This window comes from Prinia subflava, chromosome Z, assembly GCF_021018805.1.
Source record: "Prinia subflava isolate CZ2003 ecotype Zambia chromosome Z, Cam_Psub_1.2, whole genome shotgun sequence".
Taxonomy (NCBI): domain Eukaryota; kingdom Metazoa; phylum Chordata; class Aves; order Passeriformes; family Cisticolidae; genus Prinia; species Prinia subflava.
In genome coordinates this window covers 95,761,427-95,786,615 of record NC_086283.1, presented here as the reverse complement: position 1 = coordinate 95,786,615, position 25,189 = coordinate 95,761,427, and the positions used below count along the sequence as shown (strand labels likewise).

The window sequence follows — 25,189 nt, the reverse complement described above, 5'->3', positions numbered from 1 at the left end:
GGGGCGGGGCCGGGGCTGTGAGGGGAGCGGGTCCCGCCCCTCGGGGCGGGTCGCGGAGCGGTGACAGCGGGGTTTCTTTTTTTCCTTTTCTCTTTTATGCAAATCAATTTATTTTGTGTTATTGTGGCACAAAGCTCTGCGCTAGTATCCAGGAGGCGATTTTCATGCAGAAGGCTTCAAAGTCCCGTTGAAACTGATGGGAAAATTGAGGCAGAAGATAGGAAATATCCATATTGTGAGCTAGCTGCTCTCTTCCAGCCGTTTATCCAGCTCTCTGGTTTTGGTTCCCAACACATGATTTTGGTACATAGTTCGGCACTGAGGTGGGAGAAAGAAATCAAGAATGTACTGAATTAGCTCAGCAATGGTCAGCTGCATATTGGATTTCTTTGAAACAAACTTGGGTAGACTTTAACTAGGAATAGGTGAAGAGATAGGAGGGCAGAGGGCTATGACTGCTAGCAAATGACATTTTCAGAATTCACTGGTCAAAAATCAAAGGTTTTTAAAATTTATTTGTAGATTTTCAAATTATTCCCAGTGCAGGTGAAAACTTCAGCATGTCAAGCATAAAAGTATTAAGTGAAATGCCATCTCTCTAGTCCAGCTGTCTTGTGAAGACCCCTTCAAAGTTTAACCCACAGGTCTCGTCTCCGGTCAAAAACCCCTCAGTTAACAGCTTGGAGTCCCTGAAGCCCCTGGATCAACCACAAGGTGTCGATAACTTTTGTAAGCAGGGGAGGGGTGAAAAAGCGTTTGGTGCCGTGTGCCCGGTGTCCGGGAGATGGAGGTGTTGGCAAACCACGGGAGAGCCCCGCGAACCAGCGGCGGGGGCTGCACGGCCCGGGGCCGCTCAGGGAGACCAAGGGCTGTGGAAGAGGGTAGAGAGTGAGAATCAGCACGCTGGATCAGAAATATGGGGAGAAGGGAGGAGGGAAAGTAAGGCACAGGGGAGCGCTTTACGGGACCGAAACGGGGGAACGCAAGATCAAAGGTGTGAGTTAAATGATAGCATTGCAGATCTGGCCCACAGGTTGCAGACATGCATCCTTCAATGCTTTTTAGGGTGGGTGTGTGTGGCATACTGGGGCAGGCTGCTGCCCATCAGTGTCTCTCCTGCTCACAGAAGCCCTGTGGTGGTATTGTTGCTGGCCTGCCAGTTCACTTAGCTGATCCCCACTGAGTGCCTCCCCAAGGTGTGTCTCAAGCTCCAGTGCCACCAGTGCCATCCTCTTGGCTGCTGGGGGCCCCAGGCTGGAGTGGTGGCATGGCATCCCTGCCTAGGCTCTGCACCCCAACAGGACCCCAGCTGGCTCGAAGGAAGCTCCTGGAGGGACATGTGTCCTGCCACATCAGCGGTCCTGTCTCACCTGCACGTACATAAACACACCTAGGACATGAACTTAGACCTGGGTGTGAGCTTGACATACCCGAAATCCACTCCTGGCTTGTCAGCCTGGTGCAGTTGTATTTGATTTGGCCGAGAGGTGTCTTGGCATCAGCATGTGAACTCTATTATGTGTGAAAACATATAATAATTCCACTGGTTTTGAAAATACACTTTACTTGGCCCTGCCAGGGCCTACCAGATGTGCATGTTCATATGTTCCAGTGGAGCACCGCTGCACACACAGGTGGTTACTATCCTGCTGTGAAGATAGCGGGCAGGTACCTAAAAACCAAAACTGCAGAATCAAAAACCACACGGTGAAACTGGTTACAGTTGTTCAAGGGAATGGGGAAAATAAATGGCTACTAATGAGAGCAAAGTTGGTGTCTGCAGGAACAGCTGAAGGAGGGAGAAGCTAAAGTCCCAGAAAAAATAGATCTAAACCCACAGGCTTTGCAATTGAAAAAGAAGATGTGGAGGGTGTGCAGTTCTTGGATAGGATTTGAAAAGACTCTTATTTAAGCCCTGCAAAACATTCAGAAAAGGTGAGAAAATCAAGACATAAAATCATGTTTAAAGATCTATTGTTTCATTTACTTCTAAATGTGTATTAAGCTATGGTTTCTGTTTGTTTGAATGTTGCATGCACCTGAAGAGTTAAATTGTGAAATCAGAGTATCTGAAAGGTTAAAAATCTGTGGAAAGGAGTAGTTGAAGTGTTAGCTGTTGTCCTAAGGTGTCTATGTTTCTTCTTAATGAAAATGTGATGTGGTAAGAAGGAGAACAAATGTCCATGTGAAATGATAAACTTGAATGTTACTGCGGCCTAGTGAGACCAAGAGAAATGTGGAAGGAAAAGGCTCAGAGACATTTGGGAGGATAAATTTTTGCATGTTCTCCACTAAATGAGATCTTGGAGCAAAAATCCAAGGAAGTAAAAAAGGCCCACTTTCCAAGTGATGTACTTCTTTTTGTTACTTCAGTGTTACAGTTAACTATAGTAGATTAGGGGGGGAAAATTCACCTCTCTGTGAAAGCAAAAGTACTCAAACTTGTGCTCAATGGAGAGCTGCAGTCATTTCGAGGTTGGACTTTTGGTCTGTCAAGAAACATCAACCATTTTCCCTCTGCGCTGAAAAGAAACAATGTTTTCATTTGCCACCAAATGCAGGAGCAGTTATCCAGGGCTGGCTCTGGGCTTAAGTCTATGGGGAGGCACACTCAGGATAGTGGCAAATGTCCTGTTGAGGGAGCTGTGGTAGAGCTCTGCTGCCAGTGGCATTTATTTCGAGTTGTGCTTTTATGAAGAGTTTTGTTTGGAAAATATCTTAATAGCCTTGTGTTTACTGGGTAATGGTGACAGATATCAGTTCCAGGAAAAGCTCGCTGGGATTAACTGAGTAATTGGAACAGCAGAAAATGTCTTTTCTCTTTGACTTGGCATGGAAGGACAGTGACTTTGCTAAGACTTGGCTTTTGCACTTCTTTCTTTTGATTCCAGTGCAAGCTGTGGTCCTTCATTTTTCAGCTAGCAGAGAGCAACTCAGTAGAGAGCGGCATTATTGGCACAGACATGCATGGTTCTGGTTATTATACTGAACTGACACACATAATTTTGCAGAAAATTTTAGACAGTTGGTGTCTGAGGAAGCAAGGAAAGCAGGGCAACTGTCTCTGAAATAATGTTGTGGCTTGGATGGCTGTGAATCTCCATCTCTTCTCATGCTGCTGCTGTTGTATATACTTATCACTATGCAAAGAAGTGAAATTACAGTGATAAAGAGAAAGTAAAAAAAAAATCCTCTGCTGTAGCAATTCAGAGAAAGTAACGTAGCAAGAAAGCCTAATTGTGACTTAAAAGTGTCATTTTTCTGTTATAAAGCTCCAATTTTAATTATGTAGCAGGCGTGAAAAGGGAAAAAAAGCTGATAGAAAATCAGAAGTGCCTGAAAATCAGGGTCACTTTAGAGACTTTTGTGATTTCCTGTAATGTGACATAAACCACCTATTGTATTTTTGCTGGGAATTTTGTAGCTGAGGTCAATATAGCAGAAAATAAAGCTTGAGGAAACAGACACAGGGTTTCTGTTTTAGAATGAGAGTTATGTTCTTTATCAAACCATTCACGGAGGATGGTGGCTGTTCAAATTTACATAAAGCATACTAAAATGGATGTTAGGCTGTTATGTTTGCTGCTTCCTGTCAGCAGGAAGAAGCAAAGTGTTTAATTTCGCATCATCAGAACGCTTGAATTTAGATATAAGCAGCCTTTTTTACTTGGACTCGTTAAACAGGGATTACTGCTGTGGCAGTAGTTTTCCCTCTTCTCCCTGCACTTGCTGTCACCATCCTGCTGGTGTGGTTCAGGCTGTGCCATTCTTGGCACAGGTGGAGCCACTGGTGGGAATCTGGCTGGTTCCTGCACTGCTCTGTTGGAGGGCAGTCAGCCCCTCCCTCTAGCTCCATGCTCAGGTGTGCAGCCTTGCTGAGAGCTAGCCTGCAGTCTGACCTGGCTTTTCTCTACGAAAAGCAAGAGCCCCCAGAGGTCAGTCCTGCCTTCTGTGTTCCCCTCTTCAGGGGCTGTCCCTTTGATAGTGGTGATGCATGCAGAGAGCTGAGGATCCACCAAGGTCATGTGTGTGGTTTGATAAACATTTAGTGAGAGGAACCCATACAGCAAGAGCCAGCAAAGTGATATGGTTTCACAGGGATCTCACTTGAAGACTGACCTCAGTAGGGCAATGATTTAACAAGATCAGTTCCTCATTTAAGCTTATTTATTAATAAATCTGAAATAAATACTTGAAATTGTCTTAGATAATTTTTTGCAACTTTCCAGTGAGAATTAATTAGGTGCTATGAATTGAGCAACCGAATCATTAGAAATGATTCACTACTTTCCTTTCTAAGGATGTGAATTAGTACATGTTCTGTTTTGCTGATGGAGTGCATTCTGCTTTAGGAAACCCATGGAGTGTGACTAGTATGAGTACAGACAAATATATGGTGCTAAGTTTCTGTCTCTACCCAGAAGCTTCAGTTAGCTCTTATTTTGTGTTGTCTTCCCAATGCCAGACCTGAATGATAAGAACCTTGTGTTGCTGAAAAGGTTAACAACATAAACGTCCTTAAATGGCATTTTGTTTCAAATTTCCCCCTTTCCCAGCGTGACTGAAAGCATCAATTTTGGGTTCACAATCACATGAACATTAGCATTAAAGCATTGACTTCTTGAATCTCTGGGATGATACAAATATATTGGTTATTTTATGCCAGTTCACCTATGTTTTCCAAAAGTATTAGAAAATTGAAGAGCTGGCATTGAAGGAAGGGGAGGTGGTAGAGATGTGGTGAATTAATGGCAGTAGATAACCCAAAACCTGTGACTTGTTTCACCACCCTCTTTTGCCTTCCCCCAGAAACTACTAGGGGCTTAAAATAGAAGGTCTTGGGCATGTTACAAAAAAGTACAATAAAATATGCTTGAAAGCCCCTATATTTGGACTTTGTACTGGTTGACTGTGGCTCACTGTATCTGGCTTTGTTCTGGTGTGGGTCTGTGACCCACAAGTCACTGCTTGGACGTCCAGTTCCTGGCTGTGGAGGAACTTGGACATGATGTGCAAGCCCTGCCTCGGGAACATGCCTGGTCCAACGTATAGCTCACAGTACAGAAAGCTACCCGTGCTGACATAGATAAATGGAAGCTGTAGAAAATTGATAGAAAGCAGAGTTCAGACTATTCTCTGTGGGTGATATTCCTCTTCATGTTTTATTTCCAGTTATTTTAAAATTAAGCCATAAATCGAAGGCAGAATTCACATTACACATTCATCTCCTCTTCTGCAGGCCCCAGGGGACAGCTGGACTACTTTATCAAGGTGGAGAGTGGAAGGTATCTGACCATTGCTGAGCTCTTGTCTGAAAGGTGTGTGTACTGCTTGAACAGGCAGGTGTTTTATATTTTCATGCTTTTTTTCCCCTACTGTTACTAGTTAACAGCCATATTGGTATTCTGATGAATAATTTTGACAAGCTGTATTATAGGACTTGGTCTCTGGAGATCCAGGACTTAGGCTGAGGAGCAATATTTGCTCATATTGGAACATAGGGGGTTTTATTTTATTTTAAATTAAAAACCTAATTATGACAGCAGGTAATGTGAAGAGAGGAGGCAAGAGAAACTAAAAAAAGCACTGTGAACAAAGAAACATTTTTATTGCCAAAACCATGGCGCGTAATAACAAGTAGGTTATCTGGAATGACATTCTAACCACTGAATCATCAGTTAACCCTGAATGAAACTTTTTTTATTTATTACTGAGGCATTTAGGAGGGTCTTACTATGTGTGGATTCTCTTTTGTCTGGTAGTTGGGTCAAACTCGTAGTGAAGACTTTCCCCAGTGGGACACAAGTCTAGATCCCTCTCTCCCACATGGGTGCACATTTTCACAAAAGTCTGGAAACTGAATGTCTCTAGGACCTCTGTTGCTCCATCAATAGCAAAGGCTGGCCAAGAAGTGAAAATATCTTAGGAGGAGATGAAAGCAAAGCCACTGAAATTACCTGTAGACAATACTTGGGAGAGCAGTCTGGTAGGAGAACACACATAGATTGGTTTGGATTGGAACAGACCTTAAAGGTCATCTTGTTCTAACTCATGGGCAGGGACACCTTCCATTAGACCAGGGATCTCGCAACAGTGAGCCTAGGCTGGAAATAAAGGTGTGAAATGTTTTGACTGATTTCTGGCACGTGTGGCCAGGCTGTCTCGAGTATGGGTTTGGCTCTAGCCCCCAGGGAACTCATCAACATGCCTGCTCACAGCTGATTCACTCTGTGAGATCTCATGGGTTGCTATGATGCAGGGAGGGTGGCCGGCTTGCTTAAGGGAGGGGGGTGTGTGGAGTTGCTGGGGAGCAAATGAGGTGTCTTCTCATAGTGTTGAGGAAGGAAGGGAGCCCGAGGGGTAAGTTCTTTTTGGAGAAACAATGGAAATGGAAACAAACAGAAGAAATGCTACAGGGGGGATCTTGAGGAAATCAGCAGTTGAATTAGAATGGAGGTGCTCTGATGAACTGCTTCTTGCTTCCTTTCGTAATCTGATCCTGCCTACAGCTCTGAAATAATGTTTTTGTACATCTCAGCTTGCTGCATGTGCTCTTGCTGTTTTGCAAGGCTGAGTGTTTTCATGACTGGGCTACAGAGTACTAGGCTCTTTGGCACAACTGGTGGCTGGGATCAATGATTTCTTTGCATTCTGACTTGGCAGGCCATGCTTCCTCTCACTGCAAATCCTTTTGCCTTTTGCCACCCAGACTTGTTCTTACCTGGCTGAGTGTATCTCCTTCCACCCAGCCAATGGTTCAGCACTACCCTTTCAGGAGTGAAAATTAGCCCTTGCAGGAAGCACAGCTCAGCACTGCTTCTCTCCCAAATGGACCAAGTGGAACCTGTGGAGCAGCAGTTATGAACACATCCTTTCTTGACAAGTGACAGTGCTCCTCTAAAAGAGCTTCCTTGATTTTTGGGGGAGTCTAAAGCACTGCAGTTATATTTCACACAAACCTCTGTGGTACTCTCTTTGTTTCAGGCAGTGAAAACTATCAAGGATGGGGTATGGTCAGCCAGACAATTTCCCAGATAATGGAAACATGTTTAATGTTATGTTGCTGTGAGTCTGCTGTCTGTTTTTGATGCCAGCAGTCTGAATATTTATCATAACTGCTCTGAATTACCTCAGCATGCAATTGTGTTGGGCAGAGCAAGAGTCTCCCTTTGAAGTGACCTTTCTTTCAGTAGGTGGATTTAGCAAAGAAAAGGAGAAAGGATTTTAGTAAAGATTATTGAAAAAACCTGCAGTCAGTGAGCTCACTCACAGTGGATGCTCCTGCTTGAGCACTTGCTTTGTGTGCACTCAGAGAGCAGCAGATGATGGGTAGAATCATGGATAATGAAGAGCAGGATCTGAAACTGGCATCTGCAAGTGTGGGTACTCTGAGACCAATGGAGTGGCCTGTTGTCAAATCTGGATTTGGTAGTGAGTACAAAGAATATGGGATGTGGAAGAAGGAGATTACCAGAATTCAGGAAAAAGCACTGGGGTAAGTAGTTAGTCCACACTGGAGATGATCAAGCTGCTCTCTGTCTCCTGGTAAACAGTAACTGGGGTTGTGAGGTAAGGGAGATAGCATATCTCAGTCCTTCTAGAGCAGCTCATATTAAGAAGGCTCATTTTTCTCATGGCTGAACCAGCTGGAAGCACTTAAAATGTGCTATTGCATGGAGAGCTTGAGTATCAAGCTATAAAAACACAGCCATGGGCAGGCTGGAGGGATGATACTTGCTCTGCCTGTGCTCCTACCTGGCTGGGCATCCAGCAGCTCTGCCTGAGCAGGCTGTGGTCAGAGGCTCAGCCAGAGGAAGTGCATGCTGCATGGATGTAGGAGGATCCTTGCTCAGCTCAGCATCAGGCTGCCGAGACCACACCCTTCCCAAGGTGGTGTGGCCAAGAAAGTGAAGAAGGCCTGTTCCTCCCTTTGATCTGCCCGTAGGCTTGTCAGGGACAGTGCTGGTACGAAACTGGCTTCAGCCTTGGCAGCTGCTTCAGATTCCGCCAGTGAAGGTGGGGACATCAGAGGGATGATGGAATCTCACCAGGGAGATGTGTTGGAAAATAAATTCCCTCTAGAATCTGGAGATGCAGCTGCTGGAGAAACATGAAGCTGCAGAGGAGATACAGTGATGAGGGTGGCAGAGGAGCAGAGATATCTGAGCTGCTGAGAGAGAGGTTTCAGACTGATGGCAGCCACATTGCTCAAGAAGATCTGAGGAAAAGCTGGGAATGTTACTGGGACAACTTATATGTGTTATAGCTTTGTATCCTCTGCAGCACCAAGACACCAAGGTTCTTCCCCCGTATGTGTTCCTGTCAGGAACTTTGGCAGTGTTACCAGTAATAGCCAAGACCAATCCTTTTTGCTCCTTTTCCTCACAAAAATTTGTCTGTTGTAGCCATGCAGAATGCATCAATGTCTGTATTCTTGCACCTCTCATCAGGACCTGTGGACTAATTTCAGCTGGAGATGTAGAAACACTTATTTTAAATACTTTTATTAGAAATAACAGCCAGCATAGAGAGAAGAAATGCCATGGAAGGCACCTTTGAGGGGTCTGTGCCTCTCAGTGTTCACCCTTTATTGAACTTCATAGAAAGTCTTCTATATGTGAAAGGTTTCTATATACATCATACATTTGTGATGTTTCTTATAAAATAATTCTTCACCTGAAGCTTGTGCTCGATTGGAAAACCCCAGCCTGAGAGGCAAAGCATCAGGAAACCAGATTCTAGCAGCTCAATGACTTCCAGTGCTTCTTTAAAAGTACCTCTAACAAGTGTAGCTCACTGAAGGGCATTGTTCCGTTTGCCTGCATGTTTTGACAATGTTAGTTGTTATCAGGTTTTATTGGTGCTCTTTGCAGTTTCATTGGTTCACAGAGACCAGACCCTCAGGGCACATGACAAGGGATAGGAACTAGAAAGACAAGCAGCCTCACACTGCAAGAAGTCACGTTTCTTTATTGTAAACATGTGGAAATTCTTTGCTAAAAACACAGTATTGAAAAAACAAACTTTGATGGAAACTAGATCAAGGAATGGCTGAGCTAATACAGTTGATATGAAAATAAAAAATACTCAACCAAAGAAGAACAGGACTTTCTTTGTTGTCATGCACTGATTTGAAACATTTTAATTGTGAATATAATTACAGTTTGTGTTTTTTCTGAGGTTTGCAAAATTCTAGCTGGTCTTGTTTTTTTTGCTCCTTTTTTGCGTCTCCTTATGCTTCTTGGTTTTGGACATTACTGTAGAAGAAGCCATGATATGTGAGAAAGATTGATGTTACTATATTTTTGGCCAGGCTGAAATGAGGTATTTTCAGAATCTTTCCTGGAAGAGAAGGCATGGGGTGATGTCATTTTTTCTAAATCAGGTAGTTTTGGACACTTGAAAACTATGCATCAGGTACTGGTTGCTCTGCAAATAAAATCACAGGACTCTGTATGCTGGAATATCATACTACCTGCTTTATTGAGCCATACATTGCATATGCTACTATTTAACATGAACATAATTATTTAACTATTTACATGACAGCCTCTTTGCCACCTGGGGAGTGCAGTGCAATACTTAACGCTGACATACATACAGACACAGAGCTGCACCCACAGCTGCACACAAATGTGTACATTTATCCCTAAAATATATACATGATACACCTATATCTAGATACAAAGGAATTTTTACAAAGAAATCCAGACAGCAAGTATAAATGTTTTAGGTTACACACGGTCATTGTGTTCTCCTCTTCACACCAGTGAGAGAAAGGTCAAGTGAAGAATCAAGGGTCACTGCTTTTTGTGCTGTATGTACTGTTAATACAAACATCCCACTCTAAATGCTGGTCATATGGAAATCAGTGCCAGTTCTGTCACTGATTCCAGAGCAATTTACACTACCTTCTTAATGATTTTGTCTATTAAATTTAAATTGCTGGAGACTATAACATAAACATGGGGGGTAAAAATATGTAATAAAATGGTTTAAATTATTTCTGGGTCTATCAAACATTTGTGCTGATAGCAATTTGATGTTCTTAGCGTTCATTTTAAAATAAACAAAAACACTGTGATGGGTGATCTCCTAATTTCCTCTTAATAGAGTTTAAATTGAAGAGCATTTTTCAGTGGGAGAGCTGCTCATTAAAATTGTAGATAGCAATTTTGTTCCATTTTTAAGCTCTTCTCTTCTGGCTGGAGATCTTTGAGTCATAAGGCATTTATAGGTTCTTTAACAATACATAAGAACAACAAAATTCACATTTCCACATACACCTGTAAAGATGTTAAAAGTGTATTTTGCTGTAACAATGAAGGGCAAAATCAACAGGTTGCAAGAGAGAATCCCAAACACCTGCACCCCAGCCTTGAAACCCATGTCTCTCTCTTTCCTGTGGTAGTGATTCACCTGTGTCAGTCCATAACCAGACAAGCAGAGGACTACTCAAAATGTGAGTCCCAGCTGAGCCATGACCCTTGGTGAAGGGTGGACAGGATCATACCCATGATCCTGACCACAGACCAGAACTGCAGGTTCTGCAGTCCAAGTCCCACCCAATTTAGAGCAGGGAGAAAACTTGGGGACCAGGAGATAACACCTCTCCAGTGTACTGGTGCTCCAATATATAACCTAGGCTGTGCAGCTGGATTGTGGGCAGGATAACTCTGTGAGCTGGTAGGGCAGTTAGACCTACATGTATATGAAATCTTTAGTTTATCTGTGTACATTTCATCTTTCCCTCCTTGGAATCATAGATATATATGCATGGATATTTCTGTTTATGTTTCTGTATCCTTATACATATAGGTGAGTACATGTGCTCAGTAAGATGTGGGAGTTTCTTCCTAATGATGAAGTTGTGGAGATATCTGGTGGACAGAGGGTTGGGATGGGCTGGTAGTGGGCATAAGTGCAGGGCTCCTGCAGGGTTATGCTCAGTAAAATCCTAGTATGAAGTCCTGGTCCTCCTGAAATGAATGGAGGCTCTAAACCCAATATTTCACATGGTATGAGCAAGATATTAAAAGCTAATTGATCAGAAAGTAGAAACCCTGGTAAACAGTGACCATGGAAAGAAAAACAGGAAGAGTAGATGACATTTTAATGGGCTTTAGTTTAGCAACACATTTTGTTCTCTTTGGGAGTGAAGCAGTGTGAGAGTGATTCCTTGATTCCAAATTTATCTGCTTTTATTGGCTTTGTGTCACTGCCATAATTTTATCGATTTTTTCTTTTAACAGTGATTCCATAAGAGGCCTCTTAAGCTAAAACATATAGTGAGTAAAATCTTCTACATTCATTTCACTTTGCAAGTCAGCCTCCTGTGTTTAAATTTGGTGTTTTGACATGCACTTTGAGGCTTACTGTAGCTGTATAAATGGCCATTATGTGGGTATAGGAGAGGGAGATGTCTGTCCTTGAGGCTCATTTTTGATGTCTCTGATTTGAGATTATTACCACAGTAGGTTTCATCAGTCATGTTGGGTATGCGGTAAATGGCCTCAGCTGTTTGGAAGCCATTAATCAACAAATCATCAACAAGATAAAAGTGTCTCTTTTTGTGTCTTTGACTGTGAGGGACAGTGCCTGATTTTTCCTGAGGCAGTATAATCAGAAGAAAATCACTGCTGATTGTCTTAGGAGTTAGTGTGGTTTTGTTTTCACCAAGCTTTCCTGGTGAGCATGTGAAGTCTTGTGGACTGATATCAAGGGATGTTTTGTTGGCTGCTAACTCATTGCAAGGAAGTTCAGAGACTGGAATATCTTGATTTTATGGATATGAGTAAGTTGTTTAGGAGATTTTGCCTGCAGTCTGGAACTAAAGCAAGTGCACAAGTGGTGTTGCTTGGAACTCTGATTTTTAAACATGAAGAAACACAGAATCCCCAACATAATGTGCTTCTGCAGCATTTAAAGGTTGTCATGTCTCCCATTCTGAAGATGTGCAGGGAGCTAAGGAATTATGTTTTATCATGGGAGATAGGACCTGAGGGAATGGCGTGAAGCTGTGTTGGGATAGGTATAGGTCTGATATTTTAGGAAAGCTTTTTTGTCCAGAAGGTGGTTGGACACTGGAACAGACTTCCTGAGAAAGGGGTCATGACAGGAGGCCAGAGATTGGAAAGCGTTTGGAAAACACTGTCAGGAATGTGGTTTGATTCTTGGAGGTGTCCTGGGCAAGGCCTGGAGTTGAAAATGTTTGTAGGTCCCTTCCTAGTCAGGATTCTATGATCCTAAAATATAATTTACAGTCCACTGGTTTTTGGTGTTGCTGGTCCAAAGCACTGACAGCTTTAGAGATTCCCTTCATTAGGCCTTCTAAGCTCAGTTCAGTTTTCCTGGTGTATGTATTTGTGTTTTACCAGTAGCAGAGTTGGATGTTAATATCTTTTAGATCTTAAAATAGTCATTTGCAATGGGCTTTTATAATGTGTCTGCTGCTTATGAAAATGTTCTAGTTAGCACAGCAATTCTGTCTGATAGAAGAGGGATATAATATCAAGAAAACTTGATTTGAACCATCTTCAAACGTGGTGCTCAAGCCTGTGACATGACTCAGTGACAGGCACTCACCCTCATGCGTTTTTAAAACACTTGAAGGTCAAACTCTCAGCCAGTGCAACTCTGAACAGCTCTTTCTTGCATTTCCAGTATTTATTCCATAAATACCTACTCATCTGTGCCAAACTTCAACGAAGTCTCACCTGTTCCTCCTGAAAGGTCTGGATGTTATGCAGTATTGTACAGTGTAGGAGTAGGGCCTAAACCCTGGCTCGCCTGCGTTCACAGCACAACTTTTGGAAGAGTCAGATTCACTGGGTAAACAATAACCTCTACAACAGAGGGAATGCAGGCAATTTGTCCTTTGTTTCCACAGGAATATATCAAGAAACACAAGAAAGCAAAATGATGGAAGATTGTAATCAATTTTGCTTTTTAAGTACCTTTATCTCACTTTCTTTATGGAGGTAAATGATCTGCAGTGAATGATATGTGTAAACCACTTTATCTGCTACTGGGTGATGCATTGCAAATGGGTTAGCAAGTTTTAGAGCAGGGACTGTTGAACATCTACGTGTGTGAACGCACTGTGTAACAGGATGAGCGTGGTTTCTAAGGGTTACCACAGCAGCTGTGCATTCTCATGTCTGGTAAAGCTGGGTCTGAGATAATAATACAGAGGTACAACACCACATCCATACTTCTGTGCTGGAGACTTCTGAAGCAAAGAACACAACACTGGTAGAGCAAACACCCAAATAAATTAAGTGGTTTACTTTTACATGTTAAAACCATGACATGCAGTGTGCCTACCCACCCATGAAGATTGGTGATAAAGAGGGAGAGGGACAGTTAAGATTTCTGGTGGTGATTTTAGAAATCAGCTGTTAATTCAGCTAAATTGCAGTTTTGCTAATGCATTCTGTGGCTGATGAAATTCTGCTGTAAATTACTGAACTGCATATACCTGTAGGTGCATGCATTAAAACCATAAATAGTATTATTGGGTTGTCTTACAGAATGGTAAATGTTCTTCCTTCACTGACTGACAGGGGAACTCAAGATCAGTAGAAGGCAATAAAGTTAAATCTTGGTCTTCCAAACACTTCTGCATGTGGTCAACTTTAAGGCTGTATCTATGTCTATTGCTGTTGCTGGCATTCCTCAAGTGCTTAGAGGTGAGTTGTTTATAAAAGCCTGCAGGTGTGTAGGCTAATAGCACCTCAATATTGGACCATAAGAGAAGAAGAAAAGAAAGTGTATCCCAGATGTACCATATTAATTCACCAAATGTATTTAAGTTTTAATTATTTATAATATTTCAGAGTATATTAGCAACTGTTCTGTAACATATTGATAATAGTAATGAAGTCTGGGTAATTCAAGATCTGATTATGTCATCTTGCTAGTGGGTTGTGCTTAGAAATAGAAGAGAAAGCAGCAATATAAGTTCAAACAACAAAATATGATTCAGCAAAAAAGTGCTAATTGTGCTAGATTTCTAAAACTTTTAGGAATATTGAGTAGGAAGTATCTCTGCTTGCCTTAATAGATGGGGTTATTTAAGTTAAATGGATAAGTTGGAGTCTTGATTTACTTGCAGTATTTGTGATAAGAAAAGCAGACTGTCTTGCAATTTGTATTTATTGTATTCAGAACCCACAAAAACCTCCCAGATTTGCTCCCCATCACTTCCTTCATGGAGGCTTTGGTACCGTGGTGTTGACCAGGTTGGAGCAGCATAAACTAGACCTGGCATACACATGGTGTTGTGGCACTGATGGTCACAGCTGTGAAGAGTAGGGCTAGCACCAGCTGTGGTTTGCCAAGGCACACTGATGGTGAGTCTAAGGATTTGTCTTGACAGGCCTGGGTGAGGAGCACCATGAAGAAAAGATTTCTGTCACAGCCAGCAAAGGCCAGATCCCCAGGCTCCCAAAGTACCAGGGTGGTGAAAAAGGCTCTCATGGCTGATGGGCAGCTGTGCATGAGATGGCTTCCCTTGCTTGTGTTGCCTTTACCTCCTCCCTAGTGCTGTTGCGAAGAGATCACCAACATGTATCCTTTACAAATGATCAATAGACCAAAAAGATTGATCATTAGGAAGATAAGACCTCCATAGCACATTGCCAGTTGTTTTAACATGTTTCTGATTAATGATTCTATTCTAGCCATTTCAGTGCTCAGCAGTCTTCATTTGTTAGTGTTGATAGTGGAAGTCCATGCCTTGCCTGAATATGAGTTATTTTGACCAATAAAAGTGGGTCAATTCAAATCAATAGAAATGTCATTAGCATCCCAGTACTGTGAAAGATAATATGAACATTTCTCATGTATTCAGTTTATTAAAATTTACTAAAGTGTGAAATATGTATGACAAGTAATGATGTTTTAATCTTTCACCAAGGTAACAATTGAAAGCTGTAATTATAAAATCAAGATGATGGAAGATTGTAATCAAGAAGGATTCTGTCTCATACTTTGTCATGCCTCTGTGCAAGATAAAATTCTTATTTGTAACATCTCTTTTATCTGAAAAGAGATCAAACTCCTATTTGCCCAGTTGAAATCTAATGGCTGATTGGACAACTAACTTTTTTTTTTTAAACTCTGATAAAAAGAAAAAAGCAGCCTGCGTCCACCAAAGCTGCCAGTTTTCCAGGAGAATGCCATAGGAGACATTTGGACTTTACTAAAGTCCAAATGGAGAGTATCTACAGCCTTTCCTTCATCCATCAGGCAGGTCACCCAGTCATAAATGGAGATCAGGTTGGTCAGGCAGGGCATGCCTTTCACAACCCCCTGCTGGCTAGGCTGTCCCTTTTTTGTCCTGTATGTGCTGCATGATCACCTACAAGAGGATTTTTATTCCATAACCTACTCCAGCACCAGGGTCAGGCTGACAGGCTGACGTTCCCCACATCCTCCTTCTGGCCCTTCTTGTGCATAGGCATCACTGTCTAACTTTCAGTCATCTGGGACCTCCCTGGTTAGCCAGGACTGATAAATGATGGGAGAGCAGCTTGGTGAGATCTTCTGCCACCTCCCTCAGTATCCTTAGAGGAATCTCTGCCTTGTATATCTGCCTTAATAACCTTCCCGCTGAGTCTTACCCGTAGGCACTCAGCTGTATCATCACTGTCCTTGGGTTCTGTGCAGTGAAACACTCCCTAATGTACAAAGCCATTCCACTGCCTCTGCTTCCCCCCCGTCCCTTCTGGAGAACCATTATAACCATTGTGGCAGCTCTCCAGCTGTGTGAGTCATCCCACCACCTTTCAGTGATGGTGACTGTCAGTTTTCCCGCTTGGCTTCCTCCTGTGTGTTGCTTTGTTACCCCTACTGTGTGCACTGGTGTGGATGCTCTTCAGCTGGGCTACTGATTTCACCCCCAGTGCTGGCATGCTCACTCTAGGCTCATCTCTCCTGAGGCTAGTTTTATCATATTCCCCCTTCGAACCTGGTTTAAAACCCTCTCAATCAGCCCTGCCAACTCAGGGCTAGAATCCTTTCCCCTCTTTTAGACAGGCAAACCCTATGTCTTTCCAGGAGGTCTGGTGCCAAATAAAACACCCCATGAACAAAAAAAGCCAAAATTCCACTGGTGACACCAATCTTTAAGCCACATGTTGATGAGGTGGCTGTTCCTTTTGGCATTCTTCCCTGCTACTGAAGGAATTGAGGAAAACATCTGTGCTCCTGTCCTTACCACCAGTTATCCCAGTGCCCTGAAGTCCTTTTTAATTGCCCTAAGACTTCTCGGTGGCATTACTGCCAACCTGCACAACAACAGTGAATAATAATAATCAGTGTGCTGACTCAGTTGAGGGTATCTTCTAGTAGCATCTCTCTCCCATGCTCCAGGGAGGCAGCAGATTTCCCTGTGGAATGGGTCCTTTTAGCACATGGGAGCCTCAGTTCCCCTCAGAAGGAAGTCACCTAGAAAACACCAGAGATTTGCCTTTTATGTGTCTCTCCAAGGGAAAGACACCATTTAAAATGTCAGGAAATAAATGAAAAAAAAAATCAAGATTTCTTTGATTTTCTAGTGACTCAGCAAAAACAAAATCTGGCCCTGTGCTGTTAGGAAGACAAAAATTTTAAATTCCTTTCACCTGCAGCTTCTCACTGCAACATTTTGCTTGATGCAGGCTAAGGGCTGACTGCTACAAAAAAAGGACTTCTCTATTTCCGTTGTCTAATGGGATTTTTGGCAAGCTGCTTGTTGGAAGTATTATTTTCTTTAACAATGTTGCTGTAGGAATGCATCTTCTAAATAGCCTGGTACATTATTTTGACATGACCTTCATATTTTTTGAACTTACAGTTTCTGGAATTCTTTTTCTCCCTTTAAGAAGCAATGTTGTTGGCTGTGTTTTTTCTAATAAATCTTATGGATGATCAGGAAAAAAAAAGCTAGTGTGTCTGATGGCTTGATAATTTCAGGGTCAAAACAGATTTTATGTGTTGCTCTTCTTTCACTTGCTGATGCATCTGCTTAACCAAGCAGCTTGTGCATCAGATCTAGCCAGCAGCACACAGAACACATTAGGAGAACAAAGGGAATGTGAGATTAAACTAAAAAGAGGCAAGAACACCGTTTCCTCACTGTTCTGCATGAAGGCAGGAGCTGCTCCGAGAGGATACAAACTCAATTTTCCTATTGGACTTATGGCCTCTTCCCCCCATCAGATTATTCAAAGGTAAATTTGCTTTTCACTCTCTCAGAAAGACCATTTTCCCCTCACTGGTATATTTATTTATTAGTAACATTATTTGTAAAATGCTAACTTCATTGGCTGCACTGTTATGATGTTATCTCTATGTGCTTCTGTGAGAATATAACAAAGTCACGAAGAAAAATGATGTAAAAATGATGCGGGTACATAAAATGGGATTGACAAAATGTAATAAATCACTGCTGGGCTGAGGAACAGACCTGCATGTGTAATGAAATACTTCAGCATTACATCATCGTTTATGTAACATCTGGCAGAGCCTTGTATTTCAGTGCTGCTTTGAATTAGGATAATTTTTTTTTTCTCTCAGATAAAAGAGAGAAACAAACCTCTAGATTTTGCACATAGAAAACTGTAAAGAAAAAAAACCAAACAAACCAACCGTTAAAATACCCGTGTTAGTTTCCCCCTGAGAAGTTTTGCCGTCTCAAACTGCAGGCAAATAATATAATGACTGAGATGCATACAAAATAGTTAGCATCCTAGAGGATGTTTTCAGTTTTAAAAAAGAAATGTATTTTTAATCTGAGGGGGAATTTTTGAGATTATTTCATCCAAGAAGAGTGTTTCTAGTTTACATCATCATGCATGTCTTGGAACCAGACTTCTAGAAAAAAAAAAGCAGGTGTGAATTCTATGTACTTTAGTGTTTTCCACTTACTGGGTTTTTTTGTTTGGTTGGTTTTTTAAAGGAAAATTGAATTATCTTTATTGTAGACTTCTGATCTTGTCTCATGCAGATATGTGGGTACTACTTCAGTGTGGATTCCTCCATCCCAGGCTGCCAGCAGATTCCTCCTCATCCCTAGGGCGAATCACTCTGCTCTGTTCACCTGTGGTGCCAAGGCAGGACAACATGATGTGCTGATGTGGTGAGGATTAGTTGAAATGTGTTTAATTGGCTGTTGAAATAAATGAAATCAATAATGTGAGTGTCTGCTGCAAAAGTGTCTGGATGACACACAGACCTGTCTGAAATCAGTAGAAATCTTGCCATTAACTTCTAGAGTTTTTGGCTGTTGCTTTGTGCCTCTTGTCCCTGAAGCCTTTAGGAGGTCCTGGTGTGGTGGTGGTGCTGTGTGGGTACTGCAGGGATCCAGGCTGCAGCCTTATCAGCAGCTGCCTCTCCTTCCCCAAACTTTTGGTGAGTGGCAGCTGCCCAAAACGCAGTGCTGGGCCATTGACAAGAACTTGATGTATCTAAAAATAGGCTTTTTGCTTTATTTTTTTCAGTATTAGGATAAAATAGAACAGATTGTCAAAAAGAAATCAGTGTTAATTTAGTTCCTTTTTGTTTATCAAATACCATACAGATAAGCTATGGTTACTGCATTCATTCATCTCCCAGGGATTTTAATATGGTGTATGCATAGAACTGGCTGCTACATGCATACAGCTAGTTGTTACAGCTACTTTACTTCCCCTCCGTATTTTCCCAAGGCTGGTATGGAATGGTAGATCTTAATACATGTCAAGTAAAATGTTATATCTGAGTTTGTTTCCTGATGGCAGAAAATGCAAAAGGAAGAGGAGCAGTCCCCAAACAGCAGTAACTAAAAGCCTGATGAGGTACAGGTGTCTGGAGTGTTTTTTTCCTTTTCTGGGCAATTGTCAGAGTTACTGAAAATATTGTTTCCCTTATTTTTTAAACTAGCAGTGACTTCTATTGATTTCATTTGGGGGAGAGAGATGCTGAAGAGCATGAATATCATTGAAAGTAGTACTGCATAAAACTGGCAAAGACAGAAGAGGGGAGCAATGGCCATATGATTGAAGCATAAGATTCAGAGTCAGATGTCTAATTCCTATTTCTGATTTTCCAGCAGGTGACTTTGGGAAAAGAAATTACTATCACGAGTGAAAACCAGCCATGTGCAGGGCCACAATGACCCTTTTTTTGGCAGCTGAGGCAACAGTGAGAGGATCTAGGATGGAAACCACTCTTTCCAGGACCTGAGGATTTTGGAGAAACATGTTTTTCCCTTATAGAAGTGTCACGGCAATGTACCAATGATTTCCAAGGGCAAGGAGGAACATTTTTACATCTCAGAGGCATGACCATGACATTTTTGATCCTGGACATTGCAAGAACAGAAGCAGATTGTCAGGTTACTGAGCAGCGTTAGTATAAGGTTAGAGAACAAGTGCTGGTGGAAGCTAAGACCACCTTGAGGTGAAAATTGAGTTGTGCTAATGCCATCTCAACCAACTCGCTCTCCTGTAATGAAAAATAAATGACAGCCCTTTGCAGTGAGGTGATATCTTCCCACAGGGCTTTCTGTGATACACCAAGTGAGACCTCCAGTGAGTTTAGTGGCTCCTTCACATTTGCAGTTTGTATCCTCATGCTGTGTAACAGCCACAGTTTGAACAGGTTAATAGAAGACAAAATTATCTAATGCTGGTAAGGTTGTCTTAGTCCCCTGGGAAGGATGAGCTGACAATGGAAGGATATCTATAAGCATCATTGAGGACTGGCTTTCAAGGAGAAAGTCCTTTGCTCAATATTGTCTGAATGGAAGGTGTTTTTTTTAATCTTGGTTGCTTCAACTTCGGCAGGCTTGTCTGTGAAGAAACCTCAGACCTCTCCTGGCCTGAGAAGTCCAAGGAAAGGCAGGTAGGCATCTTGCTTTCTCTTCTGTACGTTTTTCCTGTGGTTTGATCAACAGGAACTTTGGTCCTTCGCTTCATCCCTGTCCTCAGCAGATCAGAGCCCCAGTATTAAGGTGTGACTCCATGTCTAAGATGAGCAGTATGTTACTAAAAGAGAATGGAGAGACTCTTATGCTGTTCTTTACTTTGCCATGGCAAAGGCAGGAACTGGTGAGGAGCTGTTGTTATAAGAGTAATAGCTTTCTTCAAAAGTCAGTGTTGGGTCTACCTCTTGCACAGGGATTGCCTTACCCACCTAAACAGTATGTGGGCCCTAGTCTACATGATCAAAGACCATGTCTGATTCAGTGTATGGCAAGGATTTTGGGCAGTCCATCACTGTGCTGAGCAGGACAGAGGATTTTACTCTTTTATAGACCAGTAATGTGTTCAGAATTTAGTCAAGCACTACAGTAGGTACTAATATACACCACTGGGACAATAAAATGAGAATGCCCAGTCTTTCAAGAAGATGAGAGGAATTCTGGGGAAGTGAAAGCAGTCATTCAGTGGGGGAAAGGGCTGAAATGGTGCCAGAGGCACCAGAGTTGGTTCACTACTGCTGCTGGCTGAGGCACCTTGTTCCCCACAGTCCCTACTGTCCTGTGACTTCACAGCAAGGGCAAGATGCCCTTGTGATTTCACTCTGTATATGAGGAGATAAAGCATGGATTTTTCCGTTTCTGTCAGCTTCTCTCTGTAATAACTTTGCAGCCATGCCACCTGTTGGGATAAATGACTACCTTATTCACATTTGCTAGTGTTGAAATTAGTTGAAATTAAGGTGAGTTGATGCCAGGATCCAGGAACCTCCAGGCTGGCAACTCTTAAAATGGATCTCTGAAGTCCAGGATCTGGCTTGAGGTTCCCCTCACCTGTGCCTGCTCCTGCACTGAGCATGGGCAGCTGTCCACCCTCTGCACTGCTGTCCTCCTGGACAAAGGGGTGTCAGTAATCACTGTGGCCACACCAGCCTGGGGAACTGGGGATAGTAACCAACCAGCCCTTGGCCATTGTTCAGCAATCAAAGCTTTGAACAATCTTACTGAGTTAATCCACCACCTAGCAAATCTTCCTGCTGGTGTAACAGATAAAGGACCAGTAATAATTACAGGGAATGAATTTGGTGTGAGGATGTGTAACACTGCATTTCAGATTTGTTTCTTTTCACTTGACAGCTGTTCAGCATTTCACAGAAGCATATATTGATAATTTTTTTCCTGTCATTTCTACATCATGAAGCTGCACTTATTTCCCAGATCTTCTATGTAATTCAGCCAAGCAATATTCAGTTACTTATTTAAAAAGGAGATTGTGGACAAACAAGGCTTGGCTGGAAGAAGAATTGGTTGGTTAAATCACAGCTGACTATGGAAAGGTGCCTCCATCAGGCTGTGCTCCCTGCTTCCCTTCCTCACGATTTTGTGGAGCTGTAGGGACAGGAGAAAGCAGAAGGGAGGCAAATCTTTCATCTCCCACCCTGGCCTGTGCCTATGCTCCCTATTCCCACTAGGTTGATAGGATTCTTCTGGCAGGAGATGTATTAAAGTGAATAACTGTCTTGATCAATTGTTAGGCTAAAGATTACCATGAGCACACCATGTCAGGTCTATGCAAAATATTCTGAGAATTTCTGCTGCCTAGGGTTGTATCTGCCTTGTTTCTTCCCTGTGCTGATCACTCGGGGCAACCTTTTTTAAAACTACTGGGCAGTTCCTGATTGCTCTTACACTGTGTTTTTTTTCCTTTGAGCTGGTGGTGTCCACATGTCAAATTATTCCAAATTTATTGCAGATGAAGTCAGACTCATAGAATTATATGAAAACAATAAATTTGGGTTAGATGGTTTGGTTCTTTTTTCACTTTGTTCTCTGCTATTTGATGGTTTGCTTCCAATGTTCCTTCCTGCTGACTTCCAATAGAGGTTTTTCTCTTTATAAACAACTGGATTGATTTCCAATATAGACTTTTACTTCCTTGAAAACAGATCTTCTCAGGGGAAATTGGCAGTTCTCTCTGTACGTATTTTCTTACTTGTATTTACTTAGAGGGGTTTGAAGCCCAAAGACAAGATTTATGTCAACAAATCCCTCTTCCTCTTATCCAATTTAGTTGTTTTAACATAATGCAATCATTTTCTAAATCAAACTGATGGAGCGCTTCCTAAAGGCATTACACCAACTGTATATCTGGAATCATATTTGCCTTCTTTTATTGCATTAGCACTAGGCTTGAACTTTTCAAATTTGCATTGTGCCTTGCAGAAGTTCTCAGGATATTTGAAGCAGTTTATAGGTAGAGTCTGGTGTGTTTTAAACAGAGACTGGGGAGTGAATTGCAGAGAAAAGCATGTGTAGAAATGAGATTTTAGTTTCATGGAACAAGTAGAAACTGGAATGAGTAAGCAAGAGAAATACTGCATTTTCTGGGTGCATCTGGAGGCACAGCAAAGGGTGGGTGCTGTGTTACAACACCGATCTGGGTGTCTCACAAGGTTTTCTAAAAGATCTCATTTCTGCTCTTTGAAGAAGGTGCTGAGTAAGGATCTGACATACAGCAAAAACATATGGGCAGGGAGTGCCTGGGACAATGCACTCTGACACCTGGGGTATAATGTGACGATGCCTCTGCACTTGCTTTTGGAAAATTTGTCTCTTGTTATTTGAATGTTGTCTTTCTTTTCACCATATGGTCTGACACTATCAGGCATCCTTTTCAAGATAGGTTTGTAAGGGTATTTTTCAAAAACACAAATAAGATTCTCACGCTTATCTGTGCTTTTGAATATCTCCTCCCTGGTTCTTGTGTGGTTATTTCAGTGATAATTCTTGGTCACATAGGGTAATGGGGTTTGGAACAAACTGTCTAAAATAATACCAAGAACATACAGTGAAAGGGAAAAAGAAAGCTCAGATGAAATTGGTTGAGGCACAGAAGTGAGTTCCCCAAGCTGTGGGATGGAGAGGTATGTCAGTGCAACAGCCCCCTGTTTGAACAGGGCCACAGTACCTCCAGTTCTCAGGGAGCTTGTGTGAAACCCTTCCAGTTTCTCAGTGCTTGGTGCAGTTAAACCACAGCTCCTCTCATGTAGCTGTGATGCCACTGAGATGATAAAAATCCCATCAGAGCTGGAGTACTGCTGAAAGGTTGTGGAAGTAACCCATTCCAGTCTGGATCTTTTGGTAATCCTTCCCATCTTCCAGAGAAAAGGTCAAGTAATCCTTTCATAAGTTCTGTCCCTTTCACAAGCACTGGTAGACAAATGGGTGAAAGGGAGGTTCTTGGGTAAGACTGGCTCCAATACATCACATTGCAGAGGAGGAGTAAGCCAGCAGTGGAGCAGTGAGGGTCCTTGCAATTGTGATTCCTGTGCTGTGAGTCTAAGCCTATTTCAAAAGCATTATTTTCCATTCCCCACCCTCCCAAAATATTGCAACCAGCTGTTGGACAATAGCTTAACGTCTAAAAAATTAGTATCAGATTATGAATAATAAATTGGCAGAAGATAGCTGACAGCTTGAGAGTATTCTCTATATTAAGTGCAAACTGTAGATTTTTATAAGTAAATAAAATTACAGTGATAAAACTCATTTTGAGGTCTCTACTGCAATTCTAGGAATAAAATTACTTTAAAAAGATAGCCCACTACCTGTAAATGGTGCTTAGATGAACATCTGGGCTCTCAGTATAGACGATGAAAAGGAGGCTCTTGGTATTTTCCTGCAACACAGATCCTGTCAGGTCTGACAGGCATTCCTGGAAGATATGAAAGCAGCCTTGTGCCCAATTGAAGGATCAAAGAAACTTGTGTGCTGGCCCATGGCTGGGACTTTTGGTGTTCAAGGGATAATTTCCGACGGTTTGGTGGTCTGTTCAGAAATCCACTGAGGAGGAAGGCGTGGTTAATGGAGGATGATCAGGAAAGGTACCCAGTCTGAGTTCAGCTGGCAATGAATATTCATGACATGGGTGGTTTGAGGTCCACTGATACTTTTGCCCCTTTTGCCCTATCTCCTCTAGAGTGCAACTTAGTTCATCTCTCTGGAACAAGCACTGAGCAAAGGACATTAACCACTGCTGAATTCATACCTAATGCACTACATTTTTTGAGAAACCAAGAAGTTTGTGGTGTTGCAGAGGTGTGTGGCTTAACAGATATGGTTCCTGCTGACACTGCATTAAACCAGCCCCATTGATGGCTGCAACACCCTGTCTGAGATGTTAGTTGTTACTAAGATATTTAAAACATCCTCTCAATCTATTGACTACCCACATGAGCAATTTACTTACAGTCCTTTACTATTGATTACACTAGGAAAGATGAAAAATAGGAAACCAGCATTGCAGAGAATAGGTCAATTTATGAAGGCTCTCTCTCCAAATTAGCTGTTTTAAAATTCAATATATGAACATGAAAATCTGGTCTTAGTGAGAAAAAAAGTCTTAACACAGTTTGTTCTCCTCACATTTTATTGTTGAGCTTTGCAAGAGAACCAGGAAGCTGTAGAATGCTTGACCTCTTGCCGAATGTTTAATAACATATTTTTACCTCAGATAATCACATTTTGTCACAGTTTCAAACTGCAACAAATTGTCAGTATGTCCCACATGTATTTCCCCTTGCCATATATCAACAACGTAGTGTTTCTCTGTGTGGTTATTTTTTTTTTAATACGAATGATCTTGTTAGAGGAAGATAATAGAAATACCTGAAGTACAATATCCTTAACCCTTTTTCAAGCTTTTCCCTTTCTGTGTCATATGTCATGGATAACTGAATGACCACATTGATGGCAAAATCCCAGAGAGTGTTATGATAAAGCTGTGTTGGGAAGGCAGGATTGCCTTCCAGCCCTAGAGTGTGATCCTCCTTCCTCACAGAGGAACACCCCACTGATTACCTTCCAGCAACACACCACTGCCAAACTATCTTTAACTGTCTGTCTGTTGTCCCCTGGGTTTATTTCAAACCTGAATTTTGAAAGGTGGTATTATTGTCTTAATGGAATGAGAACACAGCTGTGTGTACTGAAATAAGACTGAAATGCAGAGACCGGGGAAAGTAGTATTCATACCCAACTCTTGGATGACAATCTGTGTGGCACAAATGGCAGCTCAGATTCATGTCTTGTATGTGAATTTGCTATTCATCACATACACAATGCACCTGGAGAATCAGTGTGTGAGCCAGGATGAGACACTTGTCCTCTCCTCTGCTCTCCAGCCTCTTGCAGCACCTTCATGTGACTTGCACAGTAATGTCACCTCTGATGTCGGTGGGTTTT

General features: G+C 42.1%; 1 long non-coding RNA gene across 2 annotated transcripts; it reads left to right on the top strand.

Annotated features, from left to right (window-relative positions):
• Window positions 1-58: 58 nt before the first annotated feature.
• On the top strand, window positions 59-14,445 carry LOC134564822 (uncharacterized). 2 transcript variants are annotated; one of them, XR_010083661.1, is made up of 3 exons: window positions 59-323; window positions 5,240-5,318; window positions 14,381-14,445. It is a non-coding gene; the product is annotated as an uncharacterized LOC134564822 (long non-coding RNA). The 2 variants fall into 2 exon arrangements; XR_010083662.1 differs by lacking the exon at window positions 59-323 and adding an exon at window positions 1,790-1,935.
• Window positions 14,446-25,189: the final 10,744 nt, after the last annotated feature.